Below are 18,518 nucleotides of genomic sequence, written 5' to 3' on the forward strand. Positions count from 1 at the left end.
TAGCAAAAAGAAAAACCCAAAATCAATCAAATTAGTAAGAAATTAACCTCCTCTAATCACTCCAATGGCACCTCTAGCTTAGTCATTCACTCCCCGGAAAAACAACCCCAATGTTGGTGTGCGCCATAGTATAATGGATGCACCAACAAAATTTGTCAAATCTGAGAAGAGTATGACCTGGCTAGGGCATGGAAACACACAATTGACGCTTGTGCGTGCCACGTAGAGGATTAGGATGGGAAATCTAGCTAATTAGAGAGCTAATGACAAGGAGAACTACAAGCTAGCATGCTACTTATCTTCCATTCAGTCTAATCTCGCACACACAAGAGATTAATCATGCTCATAGCTCACCAATCAACCACTAACCACTCACTAATCAAGCACACACACGCGCATAAACAAGCATAGCCAAGTCACACACGGACTACACCGATCTACACACACATAAGCATGCTTAACAAGAGAGGGAATTTGATTAAAAGAGAGCAATTAACACACAAAACCATCCATAAATCATGTATTAATTAAGCACAGATTACATGAATGCGTAGGTGAGAGAGAAGGGGTTAGAGTTTAGCTAGTGTCGATGCTGAACACGCCAATGCACGCGTGTAGTGAGCTTATCTCCATAGCCATCTCCTTCTTCACAACTCCATAGCCAAGAGCTTGCTCTCTTGAAAAGTAGGTCTCTCCCAAAGTGACTCTAGAAAAGTGACATTCACATTGGTGCATTTGACATATATACTTCCTAGGTTTTTTAGAAGTGGCCAGGCGCCCAAATGGCTAGACTCACTTATCTGATGTCTACACTGCCTAGGCTCCATTATTAGCACAACTGTTACAAGTTGGAACTCCGGAGGAGCCCAATACACAATTACAATCCACTCTTGCGGTCTTTTGATGGGAATTTACGTAAAACATAGGTGTCCATGGACGATGACAGTAACTCCTTGTGATTGCATCTGATCCTTCTCCTCTCCGCATCTTCCAATGATCTTCACTTCATTTACATCTTAGCATCACATCCACATCCTCTGATATTATCGTCACTTACTGAAATAGTAAATATGGCATAGAACTTCATGGTAAGGTACCGTTAACACTAGGTTGGTAACCTAACAGGACATAAAAGTGTCCTTTCAGGGTTTTGAAAAAAACCTCCAAAACCATAGTAGATCCACTCATTTTGTAAAATCCTTTCATGAGGTTATAGGTCAAGGACTACTACACATTGAAAAAATAAGAAACTTGTAAAATGTTTCATATTTTGGTCACACCAAGCCTCCAAAGTTGATGGACCAGTATATTTTCATCAAAACAGTCATTTCTTACGTTTTGTTGCATAAAAATAAGATTAGGGATTTTTGTAGGACTTGAGATAAAATCCCTAGTTAACTTCAATGGGTTGGTGATGAGAACATATGATTGCTTCTCACTTACTATTTTTTGTTTTGCCAAAAGAAATAGGTACAAAAAAGTTGAATTTTTACCATTCTGCAAACCTATCATCAATGTTTCTATAGCCACGCTCAATACAAATAATATATGCATCTTTTCTTAGTTCCCTATTGTCCTTTAGGCTCATAAGGAGCCATGGAGCATGTCAAAAGAATAATATATCTCTTACCAAGGGGAATCTTGGGGACAAAAATGAAGTGCTAAATACAGCAAACATGAAAAAACTGGGTTCAACATTATGAGTTGTAGAATCCCATAGAAACTATTCAATATCTAGCCAAATTTGATCCTTATGACTAGATATGGTTACTACCTACAAAATGCATGTAGTTGTCACAAGAAACTAGCAATATTGAAAAAGCTATACTTGATATACTAGAATGTTTCGTTTTCTTCTATAATTGAAAAAATCAACCATCGTTGTCTACTATGCAAAATAGGGTATTAGGTGCCCCAAAACTCAAGGAATATTAGCTTTATGTTACAATATGCGACATAGAAAATCAAAAGTGCATTTGGATATCATGAAAGCCACCAAAAAAATCATAGAAGAGCTAAAATTGGCTAAAAAACAGGATTTGACAATTTTTGTAATTTGGTCATAACTTACAACTTTAACATTTATTTCTCCCTAGAAGCATCAGGACATGTTGAGGACTACTAAAGATAGTTCTCTAGCATTATAGACCTCACAAACATGAATTCTAGAGTGGTATAGTTGCAAAAAGTTGAAAAAAGCCAAAAACAGGACCCGTTTTTTCACACAGTTTAGGTTGTGAAATGTTGTGCAAGGACAAGGTTAAAGATGGAATTGATATTCCAAAAAAATGTCGAGTTTTTTTCAGCTCATGAGACAACTTTCTAGACAGATAGCACCTCAAAATCCATTTTGAAACTCTTGACATAATTCAAGGAAAATGGTCACTTAACAGGACATAAAAGTGTCCCAGGACATAAAAGTGTCCCATTACCAACCTAGTGATTAACCACTGCTAGTTAACAGTTCATTTCCATCTCACATCTGTTTTAACACTGAGCATTGAGTCTTGATGATTCTTATTGCAATTAGCACACCATTACTTTTGCAATTATGCAATGAATGGCACACACATATTTCCACCCTAGCCATAGCTAGGCTGATCATTTGGTTTCAAAGACTATGATGGCTAATCTCCATTTCTTAGCCTAATTTGAATCTTAGGAATTATCTCCTATGCTAGGCCAAGTAATCCCCTTCTCACATTATTGGGTTGAATTAAATTATTATTACGTTTGTACTTAGGATTAGGATTAGCATTAAACCATCCCTTTCTTATTCAAGCTCATTTTTGGATATGCAGATGTGCCACTTTCCTTAGCGAGTTGATGAAAAGGATCCTATTTTTTCTTGCTTGATCTAAAAGACTTTGAGGTTTCATCTATATTTGGTGATACATTTGGGCTTAGAGGAAAGGTCAATTTGCTGAGCTATATATAGTGTCTCTATATATAGCACCATGGTCCCCTCTATATAAACTCATCTCGCGTAGTCATTGGACACACTTTGGGGTTTACAGATGATTGTGTCGTCTCTCTCTCTCTCTCTCTCTCTCTCTCTCTCTCTCTCTCTCTCTCTCTCTCTCTCTCTCTCTCTCTCTCTCTTCTCCCTCGTCTCGTGTCGCATCTCTATTCAACATGGTATCAGAGCATACAACGACCATGAGTTGCCACGATGGTGTTTGTGGTGCGCACTTTGCACTAGACATCACTAGCAAAATAATCCTGCAAGCACGTTTTACTTGGCCTAGCCTCAACAGGGATGTACATCATCGGTGTAAAACATGCACATAGTGCTAGAGAGTAGGTACTAGGTGACTCATTTATGAGCACAAACTCCAATCCTTTCTTTTGTACCTTTTGAGAAATGGGCAATAGATGCCATAATTCCTCTTCCTAGAGTGTGGTTTGGTAAACAATACATTATTATGGGAGTACAAGACTACATTAGTAAATGGGCAGAAGCTGCACCAGCTACTAGGATAACAACTAAAGAAGTAGCCAAATTCATTTTCAAAAACATCACTTGCAGGATTGGTACTTCACTTGAAATCATATGACGTAGAGGGCTTATAGGGTAGATTTAGTTGGTGAATTAATGGAACGATTGGGCATCTAGCAGCGGCACTCCACACCCTATTATCCTCAATATAATGGGCTAGTAGAGATACTAGATGGTATGATCTGCAAAATTATCACTAAGTAGGTCAATAACAAGCCTCAAGATTGGGATAGGGAATTATTAGTATCATTATGGGCCTAAAAAACCTCTCTTGATTACACTCCATTTGAACTCATTTATGGTAAGGAGGCTATTTTACTTATTTTGGTGTAGCTAGCCAGCCTCAAACTGCTTCATACAGGAAGTGACAACCCCAAGGAATGGCTAGAGCAATGGATACTTGACCTGGAATGCTTGGAACTACATAGAGATTATGCCATCAATTTCTAGGCCACCCAAGTAGAACTAAGATGCCTAAAGTTTAACACAACACTTGGTGTCAAAGGTCTGATAGCGGGCATATTAGTCCTCAGCTATGTTAATCACTGTGACATGCAAGGATACTAAGTTCATGCCAAGGTGGGAAGGCCCCTATGTCATTTTATGCAAGCATTCCAACAGTAGTTACCACCTATAAGATGTCAATGGACGCATCCACAAAACTAGAGTCAAAGGCTAAAGTATGAAGCCTTATTTAGAGGTTTAAATCAATACCATTTCTCGAATTTCTAATAGAGGATGCCTCACCCAACAAATAGTTCACCATCAAATTTTGAACCAGAGATATGAATACCTCTAGCCTTAAGGGAAAGGCTGTGAACGGGGGGTTTTTTCTCCTCAAGCATGGGAACCCCCTCTTCATTGGAGGGGGTAATTTATTTAATAATTAAAAAAACCATGCAAGGGATTGGCATGACCACCACCACCTCCACCCCTACATGCCATCTACTTGTCACCACCAGGGGGGGGACCAAGCTCCCTCTCTCTCCCTTGTCCGTCTAATATTCTCTTCCCCTCTCTCTCTCAATCAGTCACCCTCCCTTTCTCTGTCGCATTAATGAGAGGGGGTGAAAGGGAATCTCTCTCTCTCTCTCTCTCTCTCTCTCTCTCTCTCTCTCTCTCTCTCTCACACACACACACACACACACACACACACACACACACACACACACACACACAAGAAAACCTCCCCACTCTCCCATGCCATCTCCCTCCCTCCTCAATTTTGTTGAAAAATTAAAACCCTCTCTCTCTCTACTCAATCACCTTTCTCTTCCTCTCTCTCACTACTCACTACATACACACACATAAACACATGCAATTACACACACACACACACACAATAACAAGCTCCATCTCTCTCTCAAAAGGGCTCCCTCCCTCTCTAACAAGCTCTCTCCCTCTCTATACACACACACAAGGAAGGAGGACACCCACACAAACTCACTCTTTTCTCCCTCTCTCCCTCGTCATGGTAACAGACTGGAGATTGCCTGGAGATTGCCTGCACACTTGTCTTGCGCTTCTACAACATGGAACGAGATCAACCTCCCACTTACAGCTTATAGGCTTAGGCTACTCCCATGTATCATACCCTAGTTATGCACAAAACTCCCAAAAATCCCAAACAAATCCGAATATCCAAAACTCCAAACAAATTTGTAAAAGTCAAAAAAGCCAAAAAGTGGCATGACACTTTGTACTAGCACTTGCCTTTACACAATAACATCACTTAACGAACCGCTTGACGAAGGCGCCAAGCTCCGTCAACCCGGGTGTGTATATAAGGGGGTACATGATTACTCCCTACCCAAGTCCCACTCCATTATTTTTGGCAAGCTAATATAAAAGCTGTTGTGTCCTCGGTGTCATGAGTACAGTGGGCTTCCCTCCCCCTTTCTCTCTCCCCCCTCATATTGTCCCTACTCCCTCTACCCCAATCTTCAACTTCCCCTCTTCGTCCCTCGGTAGGTCCCTAGGCACCTCCCCTCATCTGGGGGGCGTCACATTGTCCATATATGAGTCACGACTCACAAGTGTCGCTGAAGTATTTTGGACACTCATTTTGATGGTTGCACACATTGTAGTGTGGTGGGTCCAAATCCTTCCTTACTAAGGCACATGTCACACACATCCGTTGGGATGTGAGTGTAGTTGAATTGGCCCAATCACTAGCACTGCCCTTATTTTTCATGTCACATAGGGCAATGGCTTTTCCTCCAATCTGCAAGCCTGGCATGCCAAGTCATGGATGCATATAAAGCAATTTCATCTGGCAGGTAGTACCCAACCTCCACTCATCGAATGTAGAAAGCAGCTCGTTGATTAGTCTTGGCCCAGCTCTTAGGCGGACACCGCTCGCAAGTCCACCGCTGCTTGTGGCTGAGGGGGTTCTCTGTGCAGGCAGGGCTCCGAAGGCCATCTCGGACACATCGAGACACATCACGCATGGGCGCTGACCACGTGTGACTCTGCGCTAAGGTCGAGTTCAGACAGGCGTGGTGAGGGAGAGGCTCTTTTACTAAATTGTAGCTACTCACGTTCATGAAGAGGTGAGCGGCAGCGATGCGGCGTAGGTTGCACCAGTGGGTGCCGAAGGGGGCGAAGTCAATGGCGCGAACGAAGAGGAGTTGGCAAGTAGAAGCTTTAATGGGGCGGTCAGCGAAGGTGGAGCTGTTGAGAATTTCTTTGGCAACTTCAGGGACGCTGGAGAGGATGACTCGGGTATCGCCCAAGCTAAAGGCCATGAGAGAGCGAGCAGAACACGTAGAGGCAAGCTCTGCGAGACGCATATGAGCAAGGCCCCCATCTCGAGTAAGCTCCCTATCACAGGCCACCCTGTTGGCCCCGGTATTGAAGAGGAAGAAGCTCCAGACAGGCGGCCCCAAGCATTACCCCCCGACGCTGCAGCCCAATATATCATTATTGTACAGACCCAAATCAACACCATCGTCATCACCAACATTGCTGCTTTGGAAGACTCTAGCGATGGCAGCGATGCTAGAGTGGCAATGAGAGAGATCACCATGCTTGTTCATGGGAAGCAAGAGTTGGTCCTGCAGGGCCAATATCTGCACCTGTCGCTAACATTAATATATAGCTGGGCAGCTATATAATGCAGCTGAAAATTGCGAGATGGAGTGCATCCATGTTATCGACCACCATCTACAAATAGTTGGAGGGCAAGCACAGAGAACTAGGCAGGAGATGAACTGTGTGTAGTATTGTGGGTAGCTCTCTTCTGTGCCTTATGAGCTTAATGTCTGTGTTTGTGTGTGTGTGTGTGCACGTGGGTATGTGTGTGTGTGTGTGTGTGTGTGGGAGCTGAGAGCTAAGAGAGAGAGAGCTCATGTGTGGAGGGAAGGAGCTGCACTTCAAGTAGAACGGCGGAGATTTACACCGCTGGCTATGAAGAGGAGTTGCCAGTCGCCGGGCATTTTTATGGACCTGGACTCGCAATGGAGCGAGTCCAGGTCTTGTCACCCACCTTTTATTCTTCACTGCATCCTGCCACAGAGGCCCACTGCACCGGTGCATGAGGATCACCTCCTCGTTTGAGGATCAGCCCAACCCCCTCGCCGTCCGGATCTTATCTGCAGATATGATCTCAATAGGAGTTAAAAGAGTTTTTAAACCTTGATTACCTTATCATGAAGTAGTTTTGTCTTCAAAACAATTCTGACAGAAACATTGAAAGATGTTGAGGCTATCATATCTACTCGATCTATTGATAGATGAACAATTTGCACATTGTTGCAGACTGCCTAGTGAATTCCAATGCAATGGAATCAGGCCAGGTTGCAAGGTCAAGAAGGGAAGAGAAGGGTTTGAAGTAACAAAGAACATAGCTTGCTTGCAGCCCGTGCTTCTCATTACCTAGGGAAGCAAAAGCTCCTTGCTAGGGTTTCGTATTGTGTATTGATAGCAATTACAGCTTGAATCTTTGATGAGTTTTTTGCACTCTTGTACAAAAGACTTGCAGGAAGTTGTATCTGTATTCAAGTGCTTGTAATAAGGAGAGGACTTGATTTGTGTGGCGATGCAGTCAAAGAGAGGAATCACATTCGAGGGGCCGAAGGTGAAAGCTGAGTGTGCAAAGATTTGGAGATTGATGGAAGGAGGAATATAATCACAGATGTTCACAAGAAAGGCAAGATTGTTGCTTTTGTTATTGCTCTGGTTAAGCAGATGTGGGCTCCATGGAGATTGATGTAGCCATTGCAGGGGTATGAGGAGAGGTTTTGTGTGTAATTCTCATATGCTTTGCTAATATTAGGAAAAAGAGGGGGACACATCCCCATCCCTATGGACGAGCTAAGGTGACTATCTATGGTGGCTTCCCAAGTTCCCTGGTAAAGCCAGGACAATGAGGGTGATCAAAGGATGGTTGGCAGTGAGAGATGAGGAAATCCAAACGCGTGTCATTACAACAATCTACGATGATGATGGGGAAAGAGATGTTAACTTTGCTGGAGGAACATGTGGTGCTGCCCTTCAAGGCCAAGCAGAATGTCTGGCTAGGGGTAGGGACAAAGTGGAGCTCGGTATTGACTACAAGTAGAGCATCATACAAGAGGAATGAGCTATTCCATGCTACAAGCCAAGATAAAGGCCTTCTTTTGGTGATCATCAAGAGCGCATTCAACGTCGGAGCATCATGATGCCGAAGTTATTATACGAGATGGGATCATGGTGCAGGAGGTCTGAGAAATTGTGAGAACTTAGAGATTAAGTTAAATGTGATTAATATCACTGTTAATTAATATGCTAATGTCAAGACATAAGAAAGTGGAAGATAGAAATAGAGCAATGACAATAGACTGCACTTGAAGAGAGAAAGAACACCTTGTTTTAAATGAGGGCAACTAATGGGATCTATATACAAGTTGAGGGAGTGAGGATTCACATGTGAATTATAGGTTAGTGGGAATAGACACATGTTGAGACTTACATAGGTGGAAGGGGTCCATGTGGGGATTAGGTGTAAGGACTTTGGGAATAGAGGTAGGTGGAAAGAAGTCCACACTTAATAAAGTAATAAGTTACTTTTACATCCCCCCTTAAGGGTGGACTTCTCGTTGTAACACATTGAGATTGATGAACAAAAAAGATTTGTGAAGTAGCCATGTCGTAGATACATGCTATCCCCCCTCAATGAGAAGTTCATCCAGTAGGGGTCAAACTCAAATTACGAGATGAGGCTGTTTCGCAGGCACAAACTTGGTGAGAAAGTCAGCCCAATTCTATACAGATGGAACATATACTAGCTTGATAAAGCCATTTAAGACTAATTCTTTCAAGAGATGAAAGCTTATCTTAATGTGTTTGAGCTTGGATGAGAAGGAAGGTGATTCTGTAAGTGTGATGGTAGATTGATTATCACAAAAAAAGAGTGATTGGATCAGTAGAGATATTGAAGGGTAGCTTGAATTCGTTGATCAATTCAGAGATCCAAATAGCCTCACGGGAGGCAAGAGCAGCAGCAACGTATTCCGCTTCAGTAGAAGAACTTGCAATAGAAGATTGTCGTTTGGTTTGCCAAGAGATAGGACCACCAGTCAAAGTGAATACATAGCCCCTGTAGAAAAACATCGAGGGTCGTCGCCAGCCTAGTTGGCATCAACATATCATGAAATAGAGATGGGGCTAGAGGGGTCGTAATAGTAAGTGAGGGCATAGTGTTGAGTGGTGCGTAAGTAGTGAAGGGTGCGCTTTGCAGGTTGTTTGTGCACTTTACAGGGCTTTGACATAGAGCGAGAGAGGATATGGCCTGTGTAGCAAAGATTGAAACGGGGGTAGTAGAGTGCATCAGTGTGAGTGTAGTCATGAAATTCAGGAGCAAGCTTGTGCTTAGCAGGCAAAGGGGTAAACTCAGGGGTTGAAGGAGACATACCATAGAAGAGGAGGAGTACTTCAATGTATTTAGATTGGGATAATTGGATAGATTTACCTGCTAGATCTCTTATGACTTTAATGCCGATAAAATAAGTCATAGGTCCTTTGTCGGTTACTGGGAGTTCATTAGAGATGCAATCAATTGCTTGTAGCAACATGTACTCTGATGTGCCAAGAAGAGGAATGTCTTCCACAAAGAGGCCTAAGATAGCCATGCCTTTAGAGGTATACCATATGTAGATATTGTAGTCTGCCATAAGACGTTCCCAGCCACATTTGAGCAAGTAGTGGTGCATGCGGATGTACCACTCTTGTGCAGACTGTTTTAATCCATAAATGGGCTTATGCAATTTACATACATAATTAGGGTGGTGAGGGTCTTCAAAATAAGGAGGTTGTAGCATATAGATGAGCTCTTGGAGCAAGCCATGTAAGAAGGCAGTTTTTATATCAAGTTGATGTAAAAGAAGATTAAACTTAGCAGCTAGTGCAATAAGAAGTCGAAATGCAGTCATACCCAGTACTAGCGAATAGGTGTCAAAGTAATCCACACCTTGTTATTGAGTGAAGCCGCGAGAGCGACAAGGCGTGCCTTGTAGTGATCAACGGATCTATTGGGGTGGTATTTCTTCTTTAATAGCCATTTGCTACAGACAATTTTATGAGTCTTAAGAGGTGGCACAAGCTCCCAAGTGTTACCTTCTTTGAGGGCTTGGAGTCCATCCAATATGGCGGCGTGCCACTCCTTGCTCTCGCTAGAAGCGAGGCCATTGAGAACAGAGAGGGGAAGGGCATCTTCAAGAGGCTCTGGTGGATGTTCAAGAATCATTTCATCACTGAGGACATCAGAGAAATTGGTGGCTTCATAGATCTCGTGAAGAGAGCGGGTGCGGCCATGCGAGCTAGAGGCAGCTTGGTCCAAGTGTATAGCCGAAGTGTGTTGTGATGGCGATGTGGCAGAAGTAGAGCTATGGGGCTGGACTTCATCGACATATGTTGGTATGGGAGTAACCGGCAAGGCTTCCTGGGAGTTACGGAAAAAAGATGGAAATTGTGAAGGTGAGACCGGTAGCGAAGGTGATGGGAGATCACAAGGTCGCGCACTGAGTGTCTGCGGTGTGATGGAAGTAGTGGCAGTTGGGATGGATGGTGTTGGTGATGGTGTCAACTATGAGGAGATGGGTGTCACTACAAGAGGCTATTCATATTAGCGACGCTCACACAACGACGCTCAAAAAAAAATTTCCCGGCATCGCTATGAGCGTCGCAAATTTACAAGTAAATTTGCGACGCTCATAGCGACGCCGGCTGGGCTAAAAAAATAACAGAGAGCACCCAAAAACTCAGATCTTAGATCTGAGTTTTTCGGCGCCCTCAAGCAAGAGCAGGTAACACTCTCCCTCTCTCTCTCTCTCTCTCTCTCTCTCTTTCTTCTCCACACACACACACACACACACACACACGAGGAGAGGAAGGAGAGCCAGGTATGCTCCTTCCCTCTCCTCACTCTCATGTTCCCTTCCCCTCTTTCTCTCTCCCTCTCTCTCTCTCTCTCTCTCTCTCTCTCTCACACACACACACACACACACACACACATAGTGTTTTTGAGAGAGAGAGAGAGAGAGAGAGAGAGAGAGAGAGAGAGAGAGAGAGAGAAAGAGTACAAATATAAACAAAAACGCACACACACATACATAAACAAAGAATGCACACACACATTGAGAGAGGAAAAGAGAGAGAGAGCATGCATAAACAAAAAACGCACACATTGAGAGAGGAAAAGAGAGAGAGAACATGCATAAACAAAAAACACACACATTGAGAGAGGAAAAGAGAGAGAAAACATGCATAAACAAAAAAACGCACACACATTGAGAGAGAAAGAGAGAGAAACTAATTTAACGTCGTAAGAAACTAATTAAAATTAAAAGACCTAAAGATCTAGCCGACGAGGAGTTGAACTCAAGACCTATTATTCAAGAGGGAAATGGCATAACCAATCTATCATACTTGGCATGGGTGATAGAAAGGTTATACCATTTATCTCTTTTTATTGGCACACACATCCACACACGCGTACACACACAAAAAGAAGAGAGTTATAACGTCGTAGGAAACTATCCTAAAAGACATTAAAGATTAGGTTAGATGTAGACTTACGTTAAATTAGATTTAGGTTTATTTAAGTTAAATTAGATTAGATTTAGGTTTATTTTTAATTAGATTTACGTTTATTTACGCTAGATTTAGATTTACGTTATATTAGATTAGATTTAGGTCTCCATAGACTGCGATGCCTGCATGAAGCGGGTGAAGAAAGCCCTCAATGGAATATAGGGTATTGCTGTTGATAGCCGTTTTTCGGCTCTCCATAATTTCCATAGTAAGCTACCTCACCCTACCAAAATCACCCAAACACTATGGCTATCCCTACCATTTCACTGTAAATAGGCGTGTGTGAATTAGGGGACTTTTTCCATATCTTCTTAAAAAACCCTCAGCTAGCTAGTCACTGGGCTAGGTGAGCCAAAAAAAATAAAAAAAATAAAAAAATAAAAGTATATTATGGCCTCTTTGTGTGTTAATATTTCATTGTATATATGGCCTAAATATAAGGATTTTTTATAATTATTTTGGTATTTTATTTAAATATTTCTACTTAGGTGTGTGTTTTATTAAACCTATGTACACCTTCTTTCATCCTCTTACACCATAATTATATTTTTTGCCAATATGTACATACTCTAACCTCATATTTTTCCTTTATACAAATCACTCCCACATTTTCACCCTCACCCTCGTGAAAACAAAAAATTGATTTCTACTCATTGGTTATTTTTATTATATTATTTACTTGGATACCTTTTCCTGTTTCACCCAAAATAATTCAAGGAGGGACCATATTATATGATTCCAATATCTTTCCATATCCATAACTCCTCCATATTTTTATTATTATTTTTACTCATTATTCTAACACCATGTGCTCATTGAGCTAAAGTCCATGAATAGTCCATACACTAGTCCCACCATGTATATATTTCTTATTTCACCAATAATCCTCCTCCATGCATGGATCAAGGGCAACTTGAATACTTTGTATTATAATATGACAAAGGAGGGGCTCACTCTTGGATGCATTGTACAAATTCAACAAAGGAGGGGTCCACTAAAAGACTTTTGCAGGCATAAAAAACAGGCTTTTTGGTGAGAATTTTGGCACCTATCTCCACTCCGAATTTGGAGCGGTGGTCAAAAGAGAAAATGCAGCCCACGCTCTGAATAATCACCTCAAAGTTTTTCATGATTTTTAGAGCTACCAGCGGTGAGCTATGATTTTTTGAGTGGACCCCAGTCTGCCCACTTTTCTCACAAGTAGCCCATAGTCTTCTCTCACCTCTTTCCACACTTCTACACACACACACACACACACACATTCCTCTCAATCCCTCACTCAAACCTGCACCTTCCATGGCTTCTCCCACCCTCTTCACCATTACCCTTCTCTCTCATCCCTATAGTTCTTTTATGAACCTCTACATACATACACCCTCTCCATGTCTCTCTCTATTGCTTCTATGTTACAATTTCATTTACCTCTCCTAAAATATCTAAAATTCAGTATCTTAACCATGATAACTTCTGCAAATTGAGGATTTTTCATCAACAAATCCTCTTTTCATCGTGGTGGTCAACCGTGGCGGCGGCGTAAAGAAGCGAAGAAGAAGAAGAAGACAAGCGGTCATTTTTTTCACAATCTACACAAGGGTGAGTTCAAGCTTCTTCAAAGCTTCACCATCTCAATGATTCTCTTTTAATTCACCCCTCTTCCTTCATCAAATCAACTCACTCTACCTATTGTAAATGTAACATTAACTTTCTAGTGATTACTAACGACTAACATACTAACACAAAATAGCATTGACCTAACCATAAAAGACACCTCACCTCAAGACATGTATAGTAACTCTCTCTCTCTCTCTCTCTCTCTCTCTCTCTCTCTCTCCCCTTCCTTAAAACTTACTTTCACCTTATCTACCATCAATAATGCTCTCTTTTGAGCCCACACCCATGACTCAAGCAGACAAAGAAGGCCCGCAATGTTTTGATATTCAAAAAAATCATAATCCTGATTTGTTAGCTTGTAAATTAGGATTTCCAATAATCTTAATGAGGGGTCTCCAATCTATAAATAGGCCCCTCTCCTTCTTGTAAAACAACCTCCAACATCTCACATAGCACCCCAATACTCTATGCGTGAGGAGAGACTTAGGTGTAGCAACCACTTGTGAGCTTCACTCTTGGTGTGAGAGAAGCCTTCGAGCTACACATTGCAAGTGAGAGAGTGTGAGTTCCACAAATCTCAAAACCACTATTGTATATGCTCCTTCATCATCAATAAATTGAGGTTTGGTGCATCAAAGGCGTGATTCGACGTTCAAATCTTCGTCCTTCCATTTGTGCAATACGGTTTGGTGAATTCAAGGTGACTTGTGTATTTTGAGTTTCTATCGGTTGATCTTGATTTTAGAAAGTATTTTAGTGTGTTTTTCATTGCCAGTTTTTTGTCCATTGTAAGAGGGTATTGTGGTGAGAGGTCTCCCACACCCTAAAGACAGTGTGTGTGTGTTTTGGCAATGTTTAGTAATCACTAAGCATTGAGTGAGTTTTGTACAAGTTCTACGATAGCATCATAACGAACCATCTCCATTTGCAAGTCACAAATAAGGTATTACGCAAGATCCTTTCCTCTCTCTCTTCCCTTTGCTCTAGCTCTCTCTGGTCCATTTCATGTGTGTCTTGGTGTGAGGTTTCTTGTGTGTGTTGTGTGGTGTATCTTCTTGGTTGTGCCAAAATCTCTCTTGCGTCCTAGTTCGCATACCATAACTAGGTGGTGCCCCTATCTTGTTTGGGTTTGGCTGTGGGTTTGTTGTTGTGTTGTGCTTGTGGTTGCCCTAGCCCTGATTGAGCATCACGGGAGCCTTGAGGGGTGTTTAGAGGTCGCCTCTCTTGTTGCCCGCCCCGGACCGCCTCACTGCCTTCACTCATGGTGGGCTCCGTCGATCCAAAAGTACTGGTAAAATGTCTTCAGAAGATAGGGAAGAAGGTGGATCTTCAGGGCGGCAAGAGTCACTACATCCCCGATACAATGACCATCTAGACAACCTCTAGTCATTCAACAACAACTTCAAAGTTAGTAACAAGAGCAAGAACGGTCTAAAGGGCCAATTGCTGTCGTCAGATGTGGATGGAGATGAGGCAGCGTCACCGCCGGAAGTTAACTCTCACATCTTTAGTGATGAGAATGCCAACTCTTGCCGAGCTATGTGAAAAATTATGTGTTAAATCAGTTTTAAGGTTCTTATAATCCCTGTTAGTTTAGTTCTTTGTTTTTAATATAACATAATTTACGTTAGATTTAGATTTATGTTATATTAGATTAGACTTAGGTTTATTTAGGTTTATTTAGGTTTACCCACACACACACACAAGAAGAAGAGAGTTTTAACGTCGTAGGAAACTATCCCAAAAGACGTTAAAGATTAGGTTAGATGTAGACTTACGTTAAATTAGATTTAGGTTTATTTTTAGTTAGATTTATGTTTATTTAGATTTACGCTTATTTACGTTAGATCGAGTCCACGCAAGAATTACTTACGGTTTAGGGTTTAGAGTTAGACGAACAGTGGAAAGATCTACTATGAAAAGATGTTAAAATGCTGTGAAGTGCTACAGCTAGAGAAGAGGCAAAGGGGTTTTGTCCACTACATGCAGTATCATGTAGACGTGGGTCTGTAGATTTCTTGTACCCACAAATATAGGTATCGACCAATAAAGACGAGATTATAACCCGGTGGTTCTGATCTCCGTGCACCTCTAGACCGAGGTGTGCGGGGATTGGACATGACTAGAGAATGTGAGGTAAAGAGAGAGAGAGAGAGAGAGAGAGAGAGAGAGAGAGAGAGAGAGAGAGAGAGAGAGAGAGAGAGAGATAAGACGAAGAATGCCAATAGAATATTAAATTTGTTGTCCAGGTTATAAGATTTTTATCCTCATTATGAGTAGTGACGAGGATGTGGGACCGTCCAACCGAAACACCTATCTCTCAACGAGGGTCTTATGTCCTTGTAATCAATGCAAGCATGCTGTGCGACGGACAAGACGTGTTTCTTTGCAGCATGTTCGCGAATTTGGCGAGTTCGATCCATCTATTATAGATCGAGTTGTTGCCAATTATAACTCGTCGGACTCTGACGCTGGCCAACAAGCAGCAATCTTGCAACCCAATAGATGTGTTCGCAGGCGCTTTGGTCAAGCAGCATATGTGAGGCCACAAGATGTAGCCTCTGACAGCTCGGGGGATGATCATGCAGAGCACATTCCCAACGAGGCAATGTTTGAGCCGGAGATTGATGAAATGATCGAGACGATCATGGATTCAAAAAGGCTTATCTATGATGATATGAAAAGTGAAGCCGATACGCCATTGTATAATGGAGCACGTATGTCTAGATTGAAAGCACTCCTGGTTCTTCTCAACATGCAGGCAAAGTTTGGATGGAGTGACACTAGCGTCACAACGCTTTTCAGGTGATCTATTACAATTAGTTTACTTTAATAAAACTCTAAATGTATAATGATCTGATAGATTTTTACACGACTGTATCGTATTTTTATGTTGTGTAGATTGCTTAAAGAGCACATACTACCAACTGACAATGTGATGCCAGATTCCCGAGATGAAGCAAGAAAGATTTTGCGAAACTTGGGGATGGATTACAATTCTATCCACGCTTGTCCTAATGACTGCATTCTTTTCAGAGGGGAATACATAGACATGGAGAAGTGTCCGAAATGTGATTCCGAAAGATATCGAGTAGATCTCCACGGGACAAAAATTCCACAAAAGGTTTTGCGACATTTTCCTCTGCTTCCTTGCATCAAGCATTTCTTCGAATGTAAGTCCATGGCCGCCCTAGCATCATGGCATGAGTAGAATAAATCTTCAGATGGTGTGCTACGAATTCCTGCAGATTGCGCAGCCTGGAAACATATAGATGGAACATGGTCGGATTTTGCCAAGGAAGCTCGAAATTTGCGCTTAGGCCTGGCTATGGATGGCGTAAATCCATTTGGTCAAAGATCAACATCTTACAATGTATGGCCCGTTGTCATCGTCAACTACAACATTCCCTCGTGGTTGACTACAAAGAAGGGGCACCTATGGCTAAGCTTGATTGTGCCAGGGCGATATAAAGTGGGGAATATGGATGTGTATCTTCGTCCACTATTGGAACAGCTACAACAATTGTGGATTGGCATAGAGATGGTGGATATGAGCCGACACACAGGACGACGGAATGCTTTGATCAGAGGCATTCTAATGTGGACCATGCATGACTATCCCGGGATAACAGAATGCTCAGGTGATCTATTGACAATCCTCACTCAGACACTGTAAATCTTGTTTTTCCCCATAGTTGATCTATTATCATGTGTATACATGCAGGGCTTCAAACAGGCGGATACAGAGCATGTGTCACATGTGGACCTAGACTGAATGCACGTGGGGCGCCCTCACTGAAGAAGAAAATCTACGAAGGTCATCAAGCGTATCTTCCAGAGAATCATGTGTTACGCGACGGCTTTTTGGGAAGAGAGCCACCAAGGATGTCTGCACAAGCATGGTTAGAGCAGAAGGAGATGTGCGATGACGGATTGCCTCCAGGGATGAAGAGACTATCTCTATGGTACGAGTTACCATACTGGCCCCGACTCATGATCAATCACTTGCTCGATCCAATGCACATATTCAAGAATGTGGGTAATCTACTATGGGACCATCTGACCGACAAGAAAGATACTTTGGGAGCCAGATTTGACCTTAGAAATGTGGATCGTATGGAGCAATATTGGCCGCAAACAGCGTCTGATGGATCGATAAAACTCCCTAAAGCACCATCGATTCTCACAGGAGCCCAAGAACGCAAAGTAAAAGAGACCATTCGATCTTTGCGGACCCCCACTGGCGTAATGCACTCGCTTCGAACGTGTTTTACTAAAGAAGGAAAGCTTACCGGTTTGAAGTCACACGATTGGCATAAAATGTGTCAGGTACGTTCATAGTGGACTTTAATATCATTGCATAAAATGTGGACTTTAATATCATTGCTGCACATACTTTACAGTTTATTTTACCAGTTGCCATTGAGGGATGTTTGTCTCTCGACATCCGTAACACAATCTACAAACTTGCAAAGCTAGTGCAATGGATCTCACAAAAGGAGATCAACGTAGACTCCATACCATTCGCCAAACTAAATGCTACGGAGCTTGTGTGCATGTTTGAGAAACATTTTCCTACTACCATGCTAACCATTCAGGTGCATCTTCTTGTTCACATAGTTGATGAGGTGGAAATAGCTGGCACAGTTCATTCCAGATGGATGTTTTTCTTAGAACGTTTGATGAAAACGCTTAAGGGATATGTGCGTCAAAAGGCACGTCCGGAGGGTAGCATGGCAGAAGGTTGGTTGGTATCAGAGTCCGGGAGAGTGGCTAGAAGGATTTAATAAAGCCCGGGACACGCTATGGCGAACCATAGATGATGAGCGCATATCTGGGATTGTCATGTGCAATCTCGGTGTTGAGAAGAAGATGACGAAAGATCTAGAGGCTAAAATCAACCGATTTTGCATGCTTCACAATCCAGTGATGCAAAAGTGGATTTCACAATATGAGGATGCAAAGCAAGAGCGACAAAGGGCACGAATCGAGTGGAGACGGGGAAGACAAGCACCGATGCACTATCCGACGGTTCTGGAGAGCCTACCAACCTTCATGAGCTTAAGATGGTTGCACAACCAATTGAAAAGCGCACAACAATGCGGTGATGAAGTGACTGAGGAAGAGTGGGAGTACTCTCGGGGTTGCGCGACCAAGGTAAGTTTGCAATGTACGACTAGCTAGTGACTTTATTTCTAAATGTTTGAACGGCCACTCATAGTCTTTGTTCGTTGTAGTATAAGTCATACACAGCAGCATGGTGTAAAGGTCGACATTTTAGGGTGGAACGAATCTACAAAAAGCGTTTTACTCAAGATTGTGGAATCATGGCAAAATT

This window comes from Adiantum capillus-veneris, chromosome 5 (assembly GCF_014529385.1).
Source record: "Adiantum capillus-veneris isolate H3 chromosome 5, ASM1452938v2, whole genome shotgun sequence".
Classification (NCBI taxonomy): domain Eukaryota; kingdom Viridiplantae; phylum Streptophyta; class Polypodiopsida; order Polypodiales; family Pteridaceae; genus Adiantum; species Adiantum capillus-veneris.